Below are 22,626 nucleotides of genomic sequence, written 5' to 3' on the forward strand. Positions count from 1 at the left end.
TGCTTAATTTTTGATGCTCAACATTTAATTAGTAGCACAGAGACATAAATAAACCATAGCCCAGCAATGAACAGGAAGGTACATTTAGCATTTTGCATTTTATTTACCATTATCCAGTAGCAGGTTTTAAAACTTGAGCTTTGAACAAAATATCATAGGCTGTTTTTCCAACAAATAACTGTGTTCCTAAAATTCCACTGATTTAGTTTCAACATTTTAGAGGTATTGCCTTCTTTGGGAAAATAAATTCCTTCTACCCCACTAAAAGAATCAGTTTATTTCTAAACTGTGATATATAAAATACTATCCCCCCCAAAAAAATTAGAATTCAACCCTACAAATCTGCCATGGATTTTACATACACATACTGAAAGTATACTGAAATGTATCTATTATATACTTAAATCCACTTTTGAAAATATAGTAACTGTTCCCAAACTGGGCATTACTAACTGAACACTGAATATTGTGTTATTCAACACTTCTTTAAAATTTTGGTTAACACACTGCTTTAAGCAACTACACAATTCTCAAGTGTGGAGTTTTGCACCACTTTCAAGTAACAGCTACAATACTATACAAATTGCTAGAGAAGTACTGATTGATTTCTTCTCTTACAGGACTAATTTAATCAGTACCAATTCAACACCATCAGCAGCACTGCAGTACACTGAAGATGTAACAGAGAGACAAAGCTTTAAAACTTTGTGTTAGTGAAAAAGGACACATTCACCAGCTCAAGCCTTTGCAGCTCATCAGTGCTCCTTTGCCAGATAATATTTCCTAAATCTGTCTGCTCACATAAACATGGTCTGAAAGGCTTTTGTCAAAATGAGCTGGATCAGCAAATACCTACTGCTTAACCTCATTTAGATCATCCTAACGAAAGCAGGGCTTGTGCATGTTTTCATGAGCAGCTCCACTGGGAGTTTCAGGAGAAAGGAGTGGCAATGGAAGATTCAGAATGATAACTTCTGGTGGCACACCTAGGCTGGTAGAGGCAGGAGGCATCCAGTCCACAGTCTGAGGGAAATATACTAAGCACATCAGCATCATTAAGGTAGTGGAACTGACCTTACTGCATGAATAATTAATCATGGTTTCAAAAATATACCAGCATCTGAACTCAACATCTCTCAGATCAAAAGCATGATTCCAGATCACTGTGATATTCACTCATACAGTTTGCTGAAGTGCTTGTAAGGAAACAGCAGAAGTGCAAGATTCAGAAAATTATCTTGGGGAAACTGGCTGCTCATGGTCTGGACAGGTACACAGGGTAAAAAACCATGGTGGTGATGGAGTTAGATCCAAATGGTGGCTGGACACCAGCAGTGTTCCCCAGGGCTCAGTACTGGGGCCAGTCCCAGTTCATATATTTACATGGGATCTGGACAAGGAGATTTGTAGTTGTGAGGTCACACCTCAAGTGCTGTATCCTGTTACTGAGCCCCTCACTACCAGAAAGGCATTGAGGTGCTAGAGTGTGTCCAGAGAAGGGCCATGGAACTGGGGAAGGGTCTTGGGCACAAGCCTGATGAGGAAGAGCTGAGGGAGCTGGGGATGTTTAGCCTGGAGAAAAGGCGGCTCAGGGGAGACCTTAAAACTCTGAGCAACCACCCGAAAGGAGGCTGAAGCCAGATGGGGTTTGGTCTCTTCTCCCAGGCAACTGGTGTTAGGATGAGAGGACATGGCCTTGAGCTGCACCAGTGGAGGCTCAGGTTGGATACCAGGAAGGATTTCTTCATGGAAAGAGTGGTTAAACACAGGAACAGACTGGCCAGGGAGGTGGTGGAGTCACTGCTCCAAAAGTGTTCAAGAAACATGGCACTTGCCTCTAGCTGGCATGATGGTGTTCAGTCAGAGGCTGGACTCAATAATCTTGGAGCTCTTTTCCAACCTCAATGATTCTGTGATCGACTGCACTCTCAGTCAGTTCACAGATGACACCAAGTTGGGCAGGAGTGCTGACCTCCTGGAGGGCAGGAAGGCTCTGCAGAGGGGTCTAGACAGGCTGGACTGAGGCTGAGGCCAGTGGTGTGCCCTCGGGTCGCAACAACCCCTGCAATGCTATAGGCTGGGGAAGAGTGGCTGGAAAGAGACCAAGAGGAAAACAACCTGGGGGTGCTGGTCAACAGCAGCTGAACATGAACCAGGCTGGGCCCAGAGTGGCCAGCAGGACCAGCAAAGTGGTAACGAGCAATAAGACAAGAGGAAATGGCCTCAAGTTGCACAAGGAAGGTTTAGATTGGATAGTAGGAAAAATTTCCTTTATGAGAGGGCAGTCAAGCACTGGCACAAGCTGCCTGGGGAAGTGGGTGAGTCAACATCACTGAAGGTATTTAAAAGGCTTGTGGATGTCATGCTTAGGGACATGGTGGATTTGGCAGGATCAGGTCAACAGCTGGACTCAATGAACTCGGAGATCTTTTCCAACCTAAATGATTCTATGTTTCTATTACTTCTTTCCACCAAATTCCACAGTAGGTTTCTTTTTAATAATCTCTTCAATTTTCTTATACTTGAGACTATTTGCATGGATATGGTAGTATTACTATCTTCAGCTTTTTTACTGCTAGGTGTTTAAATCTTATAAACAGCAGTTGCATTGATGAAGAAAAATGGAACACCTGATATTTAATAGTCTCAGTTGTGCAAATACTGTTAGTTTTCAAAAATGGTATTACTTCTTTATGGACTTTATTCTAAAAATAAGTTTAAAAAGGTATAGCTATACTAAGAAAAAAGTAAAAATAGCACACATTTGTGTTGGGGTGATAATTGCACAAAACCTCCAAAGGTATTTGAAAATGCAGTATGTACTGTATTGTGTAGAAAGGCATAGATAAGACAAAAACATAACCAAACTCTTTTCAGAAAGCAAGCCATATTCATTTTCCAGGAAAATGAAATTATCCCCAATGCTGGCCTCTAAACACTGGATTTATAAGGTTTTCGTAATACAAATAACATACATAAAGAGCACCAAGTGGCAACCTATACACAAGCAAAGAAAAATCAGTGCCACACATTCCTTAGGCAGGTGAAGTATAAACAGACAAAAAGAAACCCCAACAAAACTCAAAGCCAGAAAATAGCTATAAAGAAGTAAAAAGTACAATAAGAGAAGAAAGTTACTCAAGGTGAAAGCAACTCAAGATAAAAGAATCATTCCCTCTTTGAACAACCATTTTATTAAAATCCCTAGTTAAAGAACACTTCCAGCCAAGAGCTTTTGCTGTTAACTGATATGCAGATTGCAGGACACAATTAAAACCTACAAAAAAATGATGCAAGTCAAAGGGATTTAATAAATGGGTTGTAATGACAAATATGTTTTTCAGTAATCATAAAATGTTTAAAGAGTTGGCCAACATTAATACCTGTAGCCTCAAGGATTACAGAGCTTGGCTTGTGGTTTCTCTAAAAGTAGAAAAAGAAAAAAATTACCTTAGATGAACCTAAAACTTATCCAGTAGCGTTTTTTTTCTATATGCCAACCCTCACACCTGAATTTACTTTGAACTGAACTCCTGTATATTTTCAGAGTCTATAATGTCAGAGCAGCCATCATGAAAGAATGAAAACCAGGCATCCAAAATATCTGGATTTTGATTCATATGTCATAATAAAAAACAAAACAAAACACGGACCAGACAAACAAAAAAGCACCAACAAAAATGTAGAATGGAATCCAATTAAGCAATTAGAGTAAAATTATACTTGAATTTAAGAAAGTACTGCTGCACTTTGATCCTTCTGCCCGAGCAGAGAGTAACGAGAGTAACCTAGTCTGAACTGATGCTTTACAAAAACCAGGGACACAATTCCTCTGTACACAACAAATGGAGCCTCTAACAATTTTCACAGCAGGGAGACACCTTTAGAAAACACAGGACAGGTTTGGATAGTTTGAGTGTTTCTTCCTTCAAAATAAAATCACTATATTTTGTTCCAAGTGGAGTTTTACTTGGTTCCTCCAAAATCTTGTAAGAGAGCCACACTACAATCTTCCTCTTAAAAGTTTCTTGTCCTCATCATCTCCCACCAAATTCATAATGGGAAAAGAAATAACCCATCTTAGAATCCATTCAGTTTTGGAAAGCTAATGATTTGAACATTTGAGAAGGTATCTGGTTTCAATATTTGTGAATATAATGAGTGCAAAAATCTATGCTAGATCAGGTAAGAATTAGAATCAGAAACAGGACTTTTGGGTGAAAATTCAGAAACAGGAAAAAAAAAAAAAAAAAGTTCCTGGTCCCTTCTGACTGCTGATCATTCAGTCTTCTGACTATGCCACACAGAGTATTTTTATTATACCCACAGAAAATCCAATGCAAGTGTCTGAAAGACAAGACGAAAAACATCATATTCTAGTTCTCCAGGCAACTATGGTAAAAACTTTCCTCCAAATGATTTTATTTTCCAGTTATTTCTTGTGCCAGTTGATAACAGGAGTAAGTCTTTACATGCTAGCTAGCTTTCTTGTCTTTCTATTTTACTTCTTGTTTTAATACATAAATGCCAAAACAGCACATCTAATCCCAGTAAGTCAAACATAAATCCTACAGGGACTGGACTTCTTAGTGCATACTTCCTAGTGATATGCTCTGAATGTGTCAGTATGCAGGATATAATGCATTTTACCATTTTGTAATTATGGTTTGGAGGGTAATAATTTATAAGATATGTATCACAGCAGTCTTTATAAGTATTGTTTCCTAGGAAAGGGAAAAGTTAAAGAACATCTTAAAAAACTAAAAGGACAATTAATTTAATCAAAGATATTGACATTAGTGGAATTAAGACAGATATGGCTGGCAATAGTTACCAACAGCTTGAGATTTGAGGAATTACAGATGAAATGTGTATCTTTCTAGGGGTTTGCTGCTTTTAGTTTAAAAATTTGTCATAGTGGTCCTATTTAATATCTCATTACAAAAATAAGAAAACTTGCTGACCTATTACAAGGCTGTTACAAGGCTGATGATGGAAATAACAAGAGTTCCACTAGAAAAAAAAACAAAACAAATCCACTTTAAATAAACTGGAGGATAATGTATACTTTTAAAATGTATTTAAAATTTCAGAAAAAGGTAAAAGAAAAATTTCTATGTGTGTCTGGGTGAGGGAAAAAAAAGAAACAACAGGTAACATCCCAAAAGAGCAGCTTGAGAGACCACCTAACCCAGGGAACTGTTTAAGAAGGTTCTGCTGAGTGTGGAGGCATTTGAGTAACAGAACAGGGCAAGAAACTTCAGGGGGATTAATTAACCATGCATCTCTACAGACTTCTGGAGTAATAAATGTCCTTCTGAGAGGCTATTATTGACTTTTATGGTAGTTATGGGGAGACTTAACTGAATATAAGGATGGAAACACAAGAAATTAAAAATAGAGGAGGTTACCAAACAAGGAGAAAACAGCAAATTAAACTGATTTCACAAAAGCAGTTTCAGTACTCTCAGGTACCTGGAAAGAGAGGTCTCCTGGGAAGTTGATTTAAGGGATAAGGGAGTGCCAGAAACTTAGCAGAAAATACACAACAGGTTATTCTGATGGAAAAGAGAAACAAAACGGAGGCTCAGGAATCAATACACCTGCATAAGTATAGGGCAGAATTGAAGAAATATACAGAGGGAACTTGGACTGGAGATGAGGAAAATGTTATTTACTACCATAAATTTGCTAAAACACTGAAAATCTGAAACAGTAGCTGTCAGCAGTTTACTGGCAAAAAAAGGATGATGGTATTTTAAACAGTATTTGTTGTATAGATCTGATTTTGTTCAATACTTTTAACTAGTGACAGGCAGAGAAGAAGAAAATACCCTTTTAAAACATGCACTAAGCTAGAAGGGAATTAAAATATTCTGGAAAATAGTATTGTAATTCAAAATACTTTAATATACTAGAGATACTATCCAGAAGACATTCCATAAATACAAACGTAAATTATTCCACTCAATAATAAAACCAAATCAATCCCACAGAGATAGACAGACTGGTAAGCACAAAGATCAAGGAAAAATATTTAATCATTATACTGGACTATAAATTAAACATAAGGCAGGTTAGAAAGGTGTTAAACTCTGGAATTTTTCAATGACTGCTCTCACCATTAAGGGAGGAGGAGGAGACTGAATATTGGACAATAAAAGGTTTTCTCCAAAACATTACTCTAACCTGTAAGTATGCAGGAATTGCTGAAAATTATAAATTTCAATAAACACCTCCTTTCTTTCTTAATTAATTCCATGTAATTTTTTTAATCCTTCTGATATTACTTTGTTAGTGCACATACTTTCAAAATAAAGACTCAATTCATTAAGGCATACAGAGCAGAATGGGTATGTGGTATTTTTCTGCAAAAGAGCCTGCCCTGAAAATTGCGTTAATAGACAAGAACATTAGCCCTCTTAATCATGCAAACACAAAGAGATTCTTAATTTTGCATTGTGCCTAATACTTTAAGAAGTACATTCCCTAGTAAATCTATTTTCAAATAATGTGTTTTACACTGATTGGCAAACAAGCCTTGTGCCTCTACATGAGCTGCTAAAACCACTGCAACTTCTCTGGGTATATTAACAATTCTGTCATTTGCCTGAAATGACAAACAGGGAAGGACTAGTATGGATGGTGCAGAATTAAAACCATCCTTTTAATTAAAAATTAAATTTCTTATAAGTGTAAATGAAAATTGAAAGCATGTACTGACCCTGGCAGGCTCTGCAGTAATTAATTCTAATCACTCCTGGAAGCCATTCCTAGTATAGTAATGAAATTTGCACAATAACTTTTTATTAAGACAGTAAAATTGATGCACGGTAGTGACTTCATACCCTACTCTCACTTTCCTGTACCTATGTATGTACTGCTGACTGACCAGCGCGGATGGCGGCCCGTCCCAGACCCATCCATGCCCGTTGGTTCCCCACCCTGGGAGGCGCCCAGGCCTGCAGAGGCTCATTACCCGTTAGCCATTATCCATTATCCATTATCCATGGAAAGCGGAGCACGGACGGGACGGCCTGGGAGCGCCCCCTGCTGCCGCACGGCCGCCACCGCACCACCCCAGGCTTGAGGCAGAACGATCCACAGCCCCTCCGGGCGATCCACAGCCCCTCCTTGCTATCTACAGCCCCTGCGGGCAATCCACAGCCCCTCCGGGCGATCCACAGCCCCTGTGGGCAATCCACAGCCCCCCTTGCTATCTACAGCTCTCTGGGCGATTCACAGCCCCTGTGGGCGATCCACAGCCCCTGCGGGCGATCCACAGCCCCCCTTGCTATCTACAGCTCTCTGGGCGATTCACAGCCCCTGTGGGAGATCCACAGCCCCTCCTTGATATCTACAGCCCCTGTGGGCAATCCACAGCCCCTCTGAGGGATCCACAGCCCCTCCTTGCTATGTACAGCCCCTGTGGGCCACCCACAGCCCCTCCAGGCGATCCATACCCTGCCCGGGCCATCCACAGCCCCTGCGGGTGATCCACAGCCCGCCTGGGCCATCCACAGCCCCTCCAGGCCACCCCCAGCTCCTCAGGGCAATCTGCTCCTGCACAGAAAGTTCTTCCTCATGTTTAGGTGGAACTTCCTGCGCATCAGTTTCTGCCCATTGCCTCTTGTCCCACTGCTGGGCACCACCAAAGAGAGCCTGGTCCATCCTCTTGACACCCTCCCTTTCACACACATTGATGAGGTCTACTCTCACTTTTCTCCTCTTCAGACTAAACAGCCCCAATCCCCTCAGCCTTTCCATATATATGAGGTGCACCAGCTCCCTGACTGTTTCCATAGCTCCCTTCCCACCTAAAGAAAGGCCATGGAGCCCCCACAGCAGCTGAGATCAGCCCAACAGTACCAACCTCCCTCTGCACGATCAGCCAGCAGTTCCGCATGGGCTCCAGCTCGAGGGCATGACCTTCTCCTCTATTCTTGCAGCAAAACCCAAACTAATCCAGACAATATTATAATAACCACATTTCAGAACTAACAATACCTGTATTAGAAACCAAATCATATTGCTTTCCTTTTCTTCCTGCTGAAACTCAGGATTTAGCTTGAAGGTAACTGTGACTGCATCTGAAATTATCAGAAGTGTCATTTCCACTCAAAGGCTGAGTGGAACACTCATGGGGGCTGCTCAGGCTTGGCACAGCAAGATCCCGAGGCTGTTCTCAGCAGGGCATCCCCGCCTGGCATGTGCCATGTGCTACATCAGCTCTGGCACCAGTACAATCTGTACAGAAACACTGGTTCTATTTACACTTTTTCAAGAAGTATGGATTAAAATTATTTCTTTTGAATTCAAGAAGCAGCTTAGAAGCTCAGAATTAAGAAATGGTTTAGTAGTCTGACTAAAAGAGATACACAGGATGAGATCTCTAATTTTAAAATGCCAGTTACCTGCTACCAAAAAAGGAGGGAAGCAGTCACATCCAAGACTTTCTTACTGCCTTTGCTGAATCCCATTTCAAAGACAAATCATGCCTTCTAGAACTAGGAACTATACAAGATACACTATATTTAGGTTTAGAGCAAAATTTAAAATTTCACTTTTGCACAACCCTGTTTCATTTTCACTTGTAACTAAATTGCCACCACACTTAGAGGTGAGAGAAGTCACATCTAAAATAAATGCATCCTTGAAAAGGCACCATCTATTAGTTGCTTCTGAGAACATTTCAAATTATAAATAACTATTTAAATTGGAAATGTAAAAACATTTTAAAATTTTGTTGAAAAACTTAAATTTTGTAAAAACTAAACATGCAGACATGCAAACACTCACCATGTGCATGTACACAAGGACTTGCAAATGATCTTGCTTAACCAAGAACTCAAAACTGGCTGCTTATTACAGAAAGAAAAAGTTAGATACATCCAGATTACAACTGCAACAAAATCAAAAGATTCAACACATTGACTTAACCAAAGCTTTCTGTTTGGTGACTGAGAGCCATCTATGGGCAGGAGGAATGCCTGGGTGACTTCAGCTGCATTAAGAAGAATCCTACAGTTCAGGTTCCTCTTATCTCATGACTTATGATGATGTGAGTTCTCTGGAGGAGGCAGAAGGCAGATAAACCCCTGCAATTATTCCAAATTTCATTGTAAACAAATGGAAGATAAGAAATTTTCTAAAAAACATTGTAACTCACATCAAAAGTCTTTGTATTGTCTTTCAATCTTTATCATTAATTTAACCAGCCTGTAATACAGCAGTAAAACGTCTGCAAATTGAATTTTTTTTAATTTTCCTCTGAGCCAATTACTATTTTAGTTGCAAATTATTCAACTGATTTACTAATAAAAAGAGAATACAGAAAAGCCTGAGAGATGAGGCAAAAAATACAGTGATTGAAGATTATCAGGGTTGATGGAAAATAATGGAAATTTACTGAAGTAAAAAAAAAAGTTCAAAGAATAGAGTTCACGAACTAAAAAGAAATTGAAAGACTTAAATCAATACATGTTTTAAAAGTCAAAAAAATCTTTTCCATAAAAAACAGCCTTTAAATTGCAAAAAGGATGATATCTCTTTTGAAACACTAACATTAGAAAAAAATAATTATACAATATAGATTATATACATATATATGTATTGGTATCAGATAAAAAATGGAATTTTATACATTTACATTTTGTATCCAATACCCCAAGTTATTAATACTACCATCCAAGCTACTTACAAAAAAAAGAATCTATATTAAAAAAATATATTCAGGAAATGATAACTTTCACTGACAGTGGTAGAACAGACATTTGGTGTCTATCTCACCTTTCAGATCTTCCAAAGGAGAGTTACAGAATCACAGAATATTGGGAGTTGGAAGGGACCCACAAGGACCATTGAGTCCTGCTCTGAAGAGAATGGCCTGTGTGGGGATCAAACACCCAACCCTGGCATTATCAGCATCCTGCTCTCACCAGTTATTTGAATTGTGAAAAAGTCCAATTACAGCAGAGCCTATCCCACTCCCATTTTGGATACATCAAACAAAAGGTACTCACTACTTTCTTCGAATCAGTTCTTGAACTATCAGCTTGTTCCAGTTCACTGTTTGCCCAGTCACCAACCAAAAGGGCTAAAGCAAAGCATTGCCTAAACTACTAAAATTATCACCTTACTATCAATTACTATTTCATTAACCTAAAGAATCAGTGCAAAATGACCAAGACTGTTGTTTAATGTTTCAAATCACATTAAATATGCAATTAAGATCCTTATTTTTCTCTAAGTTCAAAATTCTGTAATAAATAATTCCTACACACTAATAAATTTAATTTAAAAAAATGAACTAGCTGTAATTAACTTCCTAAAATGTACCTGATAATTAAGTTATTTGAAAACATGCCATAGTCAACATATTCTAGGCAGGAGGAAAACTCCAATATACAAATTAAGAAAGCTGTCTGGCACCTGATTTGGCCTTGGAACAGGCTGCAGTTAAGGCAGATATCCACTAAGTGGCATTAGCAACCCAAACACCTAATTTTGACAAAATATAATCATAATACAGAACACTTTATTTCCCACAAACAAATAGATGGAAAACATTTCCTTTGAATGATTCATTTTATTCAATTTTGTCATAAGCTTTGGCATAATTCCAAACAGCATTGGCAATTCCTTTTCAGATCAAGACACTTGCAAATATTTAACAGGATGGTCTGATTAAAAATAAAACCATCATGACAAACATATTAAACAAAGCAACCAAAATATGGGAGCAATGTGAGTTCAAATTAAGACACATAAAACTACAGCAAGATATTTTAAAAGTAGTTGGGGGTTCAGAAATGCTGTAAATCAACAAGCCTGTTGTGAAGTGCAAAAGTACAAAAGTCACACCAAATGTTTGCTTTACATAAACCCTTAAAAAAAAAAGATAATTCTAATAATTTAGATGTACTGATGCTACCTGATTCTAGGGAGTATAAAAGATTATGACAACTGGGAAAGTAAGAAAACTACTACACTAATTATTTAAGGATTTGTTTTCAAAATATTAATTACTGGTTAATAACTGTAAATATAGGGTTCTGAAAATTGTTTACTGGAAAAATGCCTTTAGGAACAATATAAATACCAGAGAAAAGTATGAGAACAGAATACTCATTTTAAAACAGTTCTCCCCTATTCCTATTGTTTGTCCGTGGTCTTTTATCACTGTCAGTTTGTTCATACATAAACAGCTCATGAATATAAAGGGGGTGGAAAAATCAGTACTACTGTATACAAGATTACAGAAAAATTTACTGAGAAGTACTTCCGTCTCTCTGCCTCATCAAAGCATATATTTTAAGCTTGTGAAATATCCTATATATGCACTCAAAATTCTCAGCATACTTCAATGCTACAAGGAGTAAGACATTCCTTTTCCTTTTTTTTTTAAGTGATTTTTTTTTTTCTCCTTGCTGGCCACAGAGGAATTGCATTAGGACAGTCCTTTTTCCCTACATCCGCCTACGACCAACATTTGCTGCAAGTCAGTGACTCCAAAACCAAATTGTTTACAATTAACTCAAAAAGCCATTAAAAAATTGTTTCTTTGTTCCAGTTGGAAAGAGAGAGAGCCAGATGTGTGGCTTGTTGATCTTGCTCTTTGCTGACCTCTGAGTGTAGGAAGAACTGCAGCTGAGGAAGGAAGTCAGCAAGTTGTGTTAATGAAGGTGAACATTGCAAAAAAAGGTCTTGCAATATTTTCATTAAAAAAACATATTTGAAAGACTTTTTATTAAAAAAGAGATAATACAAGGCCTTGTTTTTTCCCCGTGGGTGAAAAATTAGAGCCTTTGTTTCAGAAGAAGTAACTGAGTTCATGTCTTTTGCTACTTTTGAAATATGTTACCCTTAATTTCAAAAACTTCATGAAGTTTCACTGAGGTGCCTGTAAATTAGCAGACAACTCATCATTAACACCTGCTGGAAAATCATCATTCTTTGAGGATGTAAAACTCAGGAAAAGCCTTTTAATTTTAGGCTCTGAGTCACAGTCTAGCACTACCGACTGAAATCTGGCATAAAGCTGAATTCCAGATTGAGAGTTCTTGGGAAAACACATCTGCCCAACAATACAAGGCAATCCCGACGATTACCACAGTACTTTTCCTCACAGTTCTCCCTGAAACACATTTATGCATTATATCTGTAAAATACCTGGCAATGAATTAACTAGAGGCCTGTGTTAAAAACTTCATTACATGGTACTCCTCATAACCATACAGAACAGGCCTGTACAAGATACTCTGTGAGATAAAAACAGCCTCAAAAACTGAACAGCAACAGGTGCGAAACGTTATCAACTTGTTTATAAACTTTTAATTACTTTCTAAAAAATAGTCTGAAATGCATTCTGAAATTCTATGACCACAGTGCTCCTCATTTTATCAAGATAGCTGAGATGTTAGTAAGTTATCGTGGCCTAAGGTAAACTAAGGGCACATTTGTGTGTGAAGTACAAATTCACTCCAGAGATTCGGCTTTAGATATTAATTCTGGCACTCAACATCAATCCTTAAGCAGTTAGTGAAGCCTACTTCAGACATCCAACTTAATTGTCTGGATTAGGCTAAATGTTTGATCTTGCTCTCCCTGCATTGCTAACTTCATCCTAAACACTTCACACTACTTTTGGTGGAAAATGATGCCTAATTCTTGTGAAGCAGTTACTATTATAAGAACGTACTTATCATGTAAAGACCAGAATAGAAAAAAGACCTTAATTAAATAATATCATAATAGACAGTTCATCTTCCAACTGTCTATTATGATATTATTTAATTAAGAAACTTTCCAATGTATTCTTAGAAAACAGGAAACTGAAAACGAAAAACAGTTTACTCCCTTTCCAGCCCATATTCTCCTGCTCCCAAGGTCATTTAAAAAAAACAACAGTAATAGATCACCATACACATGTATACACAAAAGACTTCTGAAAGCAGTTATACTATTATTTAATCTGATAGGGACATTCAAACTCTGGAGAACTAAAGCAATAAATCATGTCACACTTTTCAAAAGTTGTAAGGAATACTGGCCATTTTAAAAACAGGCTACAAGATTCAATTTTCCTCTTTGAAATGAAATGAAACCCTTATCCTGTAAAGTTCCCTGCACAGCTCAAACAGCTCACACTTCAGAACACAAAAAATTGCTTCTGCTGCATTAGTATTTCGAATTTAGCATTGGCTTTTCACTTCTATATTAAGATTTGATTTTCAGAACTTTACACACAAAAAAAAAATCTTCACATGTTTCTGTTTCTGCAGCTCGTATTTAGTTAGTCTGAAAAAAAAATCTTTAAGATCAGTAAAGTCATGTTTGAGGGTTTCATTTTGAAAAAGTCTTAACTGTAAAATGTCTAACAGCCAACAGTTAGGACTTCAAAAATATATCAGGTAAAAATAAAAAAACCTAACTAATTTTCTTACCAGGTGTAATTCCTACCAGTTTATCACTTTCTACCAATGAATTTAATAAAAACAGTCAACCATGCCATAGTATTATTAACTTTATATGGAATAAATACTAAATACTCCATAATTTAACAAATCTTTATTTCCTCATTTCACTCCCTTTTTTCCCCTCCCCATTTCCTGTTCCTTCTGTCACATCAAGAGTATTCATCTCCATTCCTACAATTTTTCTTTTTATTTTTCCTTTTCATTCTACTTGTCCTGTCTCTAAGATATCCCTTCAGCTCATCTCAGTACCAGCCACTGGAGTGGATAAGTCCATGCTGAATACCCGGATTTGAGATTCTCTCCTCTCTGGCTCAGGATCATCCTGGGCCATTAATCTTAGTTGAAATGCTATTATAAAATTTAATAGGTATGTCATGTACATAATTCCCATTTCAACTCCCATATGACTGTAACAAAATAGGAGGTTGGAAACTTTTTTAACAGAGAAAGTAAAACCTAAAAATAAAATATGCAAAATAGCTTTGCTGATTGTGTATACAGTCCTTACAAGTTCACATCAGTAGTTTAAAACACAGAGAATAATTTTCTACCCTGCAGAAATTTTAAAAGCTCTGACTGCAGTCTTTCATCTTAAGTCTCTCCTGCCACCCCTCCCATCCACCTCCTCCCTTGGACCTGGGTTTATTGACCATCCAATGAAATGAAATGGGAATACTGCTGTCTTGAAGCTACGCTGGTTCCACATCCTTTGTGACCTTGAAGTGATGAATCTCTACACCTTCCACCTCTGCAGGTGGCTTTATTTCTTTTGAACAAACCTTCACATGATCAGCAAACACCTGTACTTTGACAGACTGCCCTGACTCCACCTGGGTACTGTGAACTGGCTTTGACAGAAACCCAGTCAGGCTGCTCCTGTGTTGGGCTTGTTTTTGTCTGCAAATGGAAGTTTTTGTGGTCTTTTGCCCACAGCACCACTTACTGGATGCCTCTCACAGCAAGCTGAATTAACGGCAGCATTCACTATTACTAAAGCAGGGTTAAATTCACTATTACTAAAGCAGGGTTAAATCCGCTATTACTAAAGCAGGGTTAACTTAGAGAATCCTTTCCAATCTCAGTGGCTTCCATCTCTCTGAGAAACCACTGGATCAAAGCTATCTCACACAGCCTTACTACCGACAGTAGTTAAGATATCACTGCCTTTCAGATTTTAGGTGTTACACGCTACAAGCACTCCAGGTCAAATGTCCTGTCTGCTTCACGCTTCCCAGGAATCCAGGAAGGGCTGGCAAACAGCACTGTTTGGGTCACAACCAGAACCAATGTCTGCGACTCTCAGCCCTGCAGCCTTGGTGCAGTGCTGACCACAACTCGGCTGCATGTGAAGTGTGACAGAGATGTCCCTTCTGGTCCCTATAATCTTTGTAGAAAACACAAGAAGCCGGACTGGCACAACCTCTAGTATTTCACTAAGAAGTAGTTTGTTTCCAGTGACAAATTTTCTTTTAATTACATCTACAGATCAAAACCTTCTAGTTCATCTCTATCACCCTCTGCTTCCCCCTCAGCTATTGAAGTTTGCAGCTGTTAACAACCTCTTTATAGTCCTTCTCATGTATCATTTTCTTGGAGCAGAGAGAAATAAGAAGTTTAAAGCCAATAGAACTACTTGCTACTGCAGGTACTGGCACTGATTCCCTTGTGTTGATACCAGTACTTGTGTGAATCTGCAGTGAGCTGATGCAGAGGTCTAAACTGACAGAAGAGTAATCCTCTGGGAAGCCTTTGCAATCCCACAGATTTTCAGCAGCAAATTCCCTAAACCACCACATCCTGCTGAGTGAAGGTGTTGCTGCAAGAGAAGGGGCAGACAGCACTCAGCTAACTCCTCTAGATGGCAATGAGCTAATAGAACAACTACACACCTGATCACAAAATAAAATCCTGTACATATATTGACCATACAGAGTGGCTGGTGCGGTCTCTCTCAGGGAACACAGACATTTAGGGCAAATGAACTATAAGCACTTAAAATCTCAAGTTACATTGGATTCATTCAACAAACACATAAACACTGCATAAAGGAAAGTCCAGCATACCTCACTCTTTAGCTTTCTCACAATTCACATATAAAAGGAAGAGGGTACTTAACACAAACACACAGTTATGTCTTACCTAGAAATAAAGTGGTTCCAATTCACATTCAAAAATCCAAAGAGGCGATGCTAAACATTCAACGTCCGTCTGTCATGAAAAACATTCAAGATTACACTTGGGGTCAGCTTTGCTCTTCCCTATCTCAATTTTGCAATAAAAATTTCTAGTTTAAAAAAGAAATTTCCATGAGAAATGGAAGTTATTCTATTGAAAGTGAGATTTATACCATCTGAAAATTTTTGTAGTCATACCATTAAAAAATGCAGCTGGGTTGAAATGATCAGGTATTCAAACTAAATTTTAAATCATATAATTCTGCTGAATAAATTCAGCAGATAAATTGGATTTTATAACGAGCTGTTGCCAAGACTGGTACAGCCAAAGGAAAATAATGTGCACTGATAGTGGTATGCATTATATTAAGAATTAAAAGATATAATAATGAAATCATGGAAATAGAATACATTTTCAAAACATTTAGCAATTTAGTATAAAGGCTATATTTATTTAAAACAACATTTATATTGAAAAAAGTCCAGTCAAAGCAGTTCTAAGTTCAGAAATTATTTTCCAGTCTTTTGAAACTACTGAAATAAAGAATGTAATTTAAATGTCCAATAGTGATAACTTCATTTTCCAAGTGCTGGGGCAGGGGATGTCTGTCACTAGAAAAACAAGGGGACCAGGTCCTTCATAAGGTTCTATAGAGACAGCTATTTTAACGCCACTTTTTCAACTCTCTAAATACAATAACTTGAGAGATGCAAGCTTGCTGCCGGAATAAAGGTGAAAGTAATAAGGAAAATAAGGCCACTACAGAAAAGCTTGGAAGTGAACTTCAATTTCAACCATAACCTTAATAATGGTAATATAGCTTCCCAAACACTTTTCCCAAATATTCAGTTTCATTATCCTCATAGCCTCAGAGGTCAAGCTATCCAGTTCATAAATCAGCTTAATTCAGCTTCATTAGGTTTTGGCTTTGAAAAACACGCAGTTGTGTTTCTGCAGCTATATTTATAAATATGGAACTAAAAACTTGGTTTAATCTAATTATGGACTTTTATTCATTTAATTTCAAAATAGTAACCTTGATTGCTGCCTAAAGAGGAATTATCTCTTGAAACTCATGTGGTGCAGCGCAGATTCGTTTTTTTTTTTTCTCTAAAAATACTTTCCTTACTGCAAATTGTAACAATTCATTATAAAAGCAGATTATATCAAAATGTAACACTAATTTCTCAAGTAGAACATCCACACAAGGAACTAATTAGGAAGTGCTCCTCTGTGTAAACAAATCTTTGTACCAATTAGTAGCTGGTCAAGTCAGGGAACTCCCTCTCTCTAGGGGAAAAATAATTTTTTTTCAGCATTTAGCATTTTAGATTTATTTTGCTGCTGGCTGCAAATTCTCTCCAGTTCTGTAGCAATGCATGGTATTTGCAACTTGTATTTCAGACACTTTGATGGGGACTCAGTCAAGATTTGAAAAAAAGATAAAAAAAGGTAGTAGAAGACCCATAAAAATCACAGAACCAGGACTTCAAACAGGATGTGAACAAATTCTGCTCTCTGCCTAAGCCAATTCTGTCCCAAGGGTTTAGACAGACCAGAACAATAACAGTGAAATGACTCAAAACAAACAGTGGAGTAAATTAAATAAGTATATGGGAAGATGAATTCTCAATTGTTGTTCTATAACAAGAAAAGCAAACAAATAAAAACTCAAGGTGAGAATATTATGCCCAGATAGCATTCTGAAAGCATCAGTGAGGTGCAACAGTAAAACTGCATAAAGGATGGTATTCAAGGAGGGCTGAGCATTCATTTATCATTGCTGTCATTCAAATCTGCTCCACAGCTGTTCTGTGTAAGTCTGAAAGGACCAGAGTTGACTCTTACCTTGTTGAAGATGATCCAGAGCCTTCCCAATACTTAAACAGAGGCTGCAATCTGTGGATTTTAAAATTTATTTAAAAGGATCGTTATTAATGAAACTGTTTTAATTAATGAGGAAAAATCAGAAAAGTTACTTAAATGCCTTCAATAGAGAATAACTTCAATTTTTTCAAAAGCAAAGAGTACTCTACAAGGTGTCTTCTACTGTGCATTACTCCCAGAGCCAAAGTTCAATTAATCTCATACTAGTGCACACCAGGGTAGTGAAGACTGTTGCAGAAACACCTCAGGGCAGAGAAAGGACTGGCAGCACTGCACAGAACCCAGACACCCACCCCTTCCCACAGAGCAGTGATGGAGTATGAGACAACTCCTGACCCTCCAGTGCTATAGGGCTGCAAGAATCAGCTGTAAATACCACTGCTTAATACAGCATTTACTACTTGAAGATGTAAGAAAACATGTCCCCTTCCCTCTTAACACAACATCAACAAAAATTAGAGGTCTGAAAGACTATGGAATTCCAGCACTAATTACATTTATATAGAAAAACTAAATTTTGGAAAGAAAACCCCAGCAACTATCAAGGACAACCTCCTGTTCATCTGAGTTATAAAACTACAAAACTTTTGCATATTATGCAGAATAGCTATCCCTCAGCACAACTCAAGTAGTAGCTAGAACTGAACTAGATTTTTAATCAAATACAACATTCTGGAAGTCTGCTTTTTAATATTTTAAAAAATATCTCAGATATCTAAATTTTGTTCAGTGTAAAACAAAATAAAGCAAAATCAAATGGGATATAAAAACAATGTCAGTGTAATTTACAGGGTTAATGTGATTAGCAGGTATGAAATGGGCATTAAAAAAAGATGCCAGAAATAATTTATTGTCTGTGAGCAAAAACTGCATGGAATGGGCTGCAAGGCAAGTTCACTGAGGTATCACATTTGGATTGAGAGAGATGCCATTGAGTGAGAGAGCCAATGCCATGGGTGGGAAGGAAGATAAACTACTCTGAAAAGTTTAGTTTCCAGTTTGGTATCTGTAACATATTCCTTTAAAAGTGGAGATAAATATCCCAAGATTGGTATCAGAGTTTTCCATAGGAAAGCTGAGGGAAGGAAGAGGAACACTTTATTGACTTCAGAAAATAACAAAGTATCAAAGTATCAAGTCACTTTCTGTGACTTGACTGCGGGGTGAAGAAATGTATTTATGAGCACCCACTCTTGTTCTTGGGAGAATTTGCAAGTCAGAAAGAAAGGAAAGTGACCATTTCTGAAACACCAGCCGGACAAAAATGGACTGAAGTAAATAAGGCACTCTGAAACTTTAGTAAAATGCTGCTCAAAGGGAAGGATATATATATAATATATATGATATATGTATTAATATATATATCATATATTAACACAGAAGAGAAAATTCTCTTTTACTATTTTGGGAAGCTACAGCAAGTCAATTTATCTCTAGTTAAAATGCATTTATACAATGAAACACGGGAGTCAGTTCGGTTCCCTTAGCATAGTAGTCTGGGGGACCTGCTGGGAGTAAAGCTTATTATCCTCCCAGGGATTTGAGCAGTCGTAGTTCACAACCAATTTGACTTAAGGAAAAACACAGCTGCTATTTTGAAGGTTTCCTGCTGTGTAAGAAATAATTAAGGCTGTACGATCAGTATTCAACAAAGCATAAATAGCAGAGATGCTAAATTAATTCTATTTGGAAATAAGGAGTTAAGTGAAGCTACATTACAGAGAGGACTACATAATGTTCAAAGGCAAAAGAGGAGAGTTAAATGAGAGGAAGTGTGTGTCAGAGGCCAAACTCTCTATCCTAACTATGCAACCACAACATTATTTCATGTTTTATAAGTCCTTTACTCAAGAAGTAGATAGTACAAGTTCCAAAATGAAGCAATGAGTTTTATTCTGATTTAAAATACAAAAGCAAAAAAAGGAGCAGCAACTGAACACACTTATCAATGTAAAAACTGAAAAAAGCACAGACTCATTAAAACCTCTACTTCCAACGTGGTACTATTTAAATCTTAGGCAGAAAAATGCAAGAGATGGCAATAGCAATCCCAGTAATTCAGGGCAGCTCATCCTTAGAGCATCCTGACCTGAGCTTTGATTCTCTCCCCACACAACCCTCAAAGCACAAACTGCAGCGGGAATTCCCAGCCCAGGAATGGCACTGTCTGTGTGGGGACTGGGAGGTCAGTTTCTGATCACTGGACCACAGCCAGGTGGAGGAACACATGACAAGGTTACCAAGAAGCCTATGCCATCCCAACAGCTATTCCTCATGTCCTGTAGAAGCGAGGTGGTGAGACAGATGGCTGAGCCCCACGGACTCGAGTCAACCCGCGAGGTGTCTGTCAGACCAGACACTGTTAAGTCATTAGGATGCTAATAGCTTTAACACTGCTTAAAGAAAAGAAAACACCCACAAAACTTGACACCTTACAGTTTTTGCTAAATATAAGGTTAGACTTGCATCTCCCAGACAGGAGGCAAACAGACAATTAGAAGAGGGCCGAGACATCTGCTGAAGACAGGGATTCTCCAGGGAAAAGCTAAGGATCATGACAACTCTGGTTTGCACTAGCACTAGCACTGCCCCTTTAGCTAACAGAAAGCAAAGCTTAGGTTAGGGATAAGTTTTACTCTACTGCCAGGATACACTGCCTCTGGTTGAGGACATTGTAGATGCCATCTGCTTAATACTCAGGTTATTCATTTTGATTTAAAATGCCAGGCCATAATTCTTCAAATATATATATATATATATATATATATATATATATATATATATATATATATATATATATATATATATTTAAACAAGTGCTTTCATTTTTCCAGCTTCCCAGGCAGAGCTTCTCACTTCCAGGCTTGAAAGAATTGTTCTTCTACCTTCCTAAGCATGCATTGACAATGCTGCTACTGCCTCCCCAAAGAAGCTGCTGAATCCCAGCTTCCTGGAAAGCAGGATCTGTGGCCACATATATGTCAAAAAATAAAACAGACCAGGGCACAGAGCCATGTTCTGGGCTTGGAACCAGCAAACACGTTACAGCTTGTAGCTGGACAACTAAAATCCTATTCCTCCATACAGCCCAGCCAGATCCAAACAGGCTTTTGGAAACAGTCCATCGTCTCTCCCAACCCCAGAACTATGCTTGGGCATTATCTGGGAGAGTGTCAGTTGGCATAGAACAAAACTGTGTCATGAGCAGGACTAAAAATGTAACAGTAGAGTTGCATACCATACCCAGTCCTTATTTAGTTCCTGCTGTGAACATGCATCACAAATACAGTACTCAGTTGCTTCTGGTGAACATCATTTTTAGAAGTTAATTCCATAACCAGCCAAATGCATTTCAGAATTAACAGATCACCCTTGCCTAGGTGGCCGTTGCTTTCAAATCAGGGGAACAGAACCACAAAATCATGTAACATCTGAGCATTTGTGTTTCCATGAGTATCATACACAGCACATGTGAAAATTTGCACTCTCTAGGTTTTGGAGCTTTTTAATGTGTTCAGATGGACTGAACATGAGCATCTGATTTCTTAATTTCAGCAAGCCTGGACTGCTGCCAGTACAACATTAGCCCTGATTGTCAGCTGGTATAAAATGGGCATAGCTCTATGAACCGCATTCCAATGCACAGCTGAGATTCTGCTTCTCCAAACTTCACCCACATAGGAGTGATGGGCAAGGAAGAAATTCATCTTAAAAGATCAGCATTTTAGGAACAAATCTGTGGGTTTATTTCAGTAATTCACAAAATTATATATGTCTTCACAAATTTGTTTTCTTACATTTAAGTCAGAATTCCCAAATTAGTTACCTTAAAAAAACTCATACAACCTGAATTGAAAACATTTACCCTTATTTTGCACAAAAAGGAACACAAGCAAGAAGTTGTTGTAAAGACAAGAGAGGTATATAAAACTTTGAAAGGAAAACACAACTACAGTGGTGCAAATATGGATGTAAATATTGTACTTGGCAAGAATTACTGTGTGTAAAACTTTGTATAGGTGTGATTATGCAGTGTCATAGGGGACTGAAAAATCATTCTGACAATAAAAAAACATTCAACCCTTTCACAACTGCTGACCCACCAATCATCATCTTCAGTGCCAACTCCTCTCTTTGGAACCTTAAGTGCAGTGGCACTGTGTATTGGGTTTCTGTGGCCAGGTTTTGGTAGTGGGGAGGGCAGTGAAGGGGAACAGGACGGGATGATACAACTTACAACTGGCCAAGGCCGACCCCATCAGTGATGGTGGCAGCGTCTCTGGGATAACTGAGATAAGAAGGGGAAAAATCTGCTACAGAAGAGCAGCTGAAGAGAAAGCGAGAGCATGAGCACAACAGCCCTGCAGACCCCAGGCCAGTGCAGAAGGAGGGGCAGGAGGTGCTCCAGGTGCTGGAGCAGAGATTGCCCGCAAGTCCCTGGTGCAGCCCATGGTGAGGCAGCTGTGCCCTGAGAGCCCATGAAGGACCATGGGGGAGCAGAGATCCACCTGCAGCCCATGGAGGACCCCCACAGTGGAGCTGGGGGTGTCTGAAGGAGGCTGTGACCCTGTGGGAAGCCCACCCTGGAACAGACTCCTGGCAGGACCTGTGGCCCATGGAGAGAGGAGCCCACACTGGAGGAGGTTTGTGACCCCATGGGGGACCCATGCTGGACCAGCCTGTTCCTGAGGGACAGCATCCCTTGGGGGGATTCACATTGGAGCACTTCATGAAAAACTGCAGGCTATGGGAAGGACTCACATTAGAAAAGTTTATGAAGAACTGTCCCCTGTGGGAGGGGGCCCATGCTGGAGAAGAGAAAGAATGTCAGGAGGAAGGAGTGGCAGAGGTGGGCTGAACTGACTGCAGCCTCTGTTATACTTCTCTCATTTTTGAGAGAAAGAAGTAGAAAAATTGACAGTGACGGTGAGCACAGGAAGAAGAGTGGGTTGGGAAGAAGGTGTTTTAAGATTTGGGTTTATTTCTCAATATCCTACTCTGATATGACTGATAATAAGTTAAACTAATTTCCCAGGTGAAGTCTGTTTTGCCCATGACAGTCACTGGTGAGGGATCTCTCTCTCTG

General features: G+C 38.6%; 1 protein-coding gene across 4 annotated transcripts in view; it reads right to left on the reverse strand.

The window, feature by feature from the left end:
- CYRIA (CYFIP related Rac1 interactor A) overlaps positions 1-22,626 on the reverse strand; it is a 56,347-nt gene that overhangs the window by 22,932 nt on the left and 10,789 nt on the right. For all 4 annotated transcript variants that reach the window (XM_059842912.1, XM_059842911.1, XM_059842908.1 and 1 more), the window contains exons 2-3: positions 17,502-17,552; positions 15,618-15,686 (exon numbers count right to left, since the gene is read on the reverse strand). The gene's annotated coding sequence lies outside the window, so the exon portion shown is untranslated. The remainder of the gene's footprint in view (positions 1-15,617; positions 15,687-17,501; positions 17,553-22,626) is intronic.

Source organism: Haemorhous mexicanus, chromosome 3 (genome assembly GCF_027477595.1).
Source record: "Haemorhous mexicanus isolate bHaeMex1 chromosome 3, bHaeMex1.pri, whole genome shotgun sequence".
Taxonomy (NCBI): Eukaryota; Metazoa; Chordata; class Aves; order Passeriformes; family Fringillidae; genus Haemorhous; species Haemorhous mexicanus.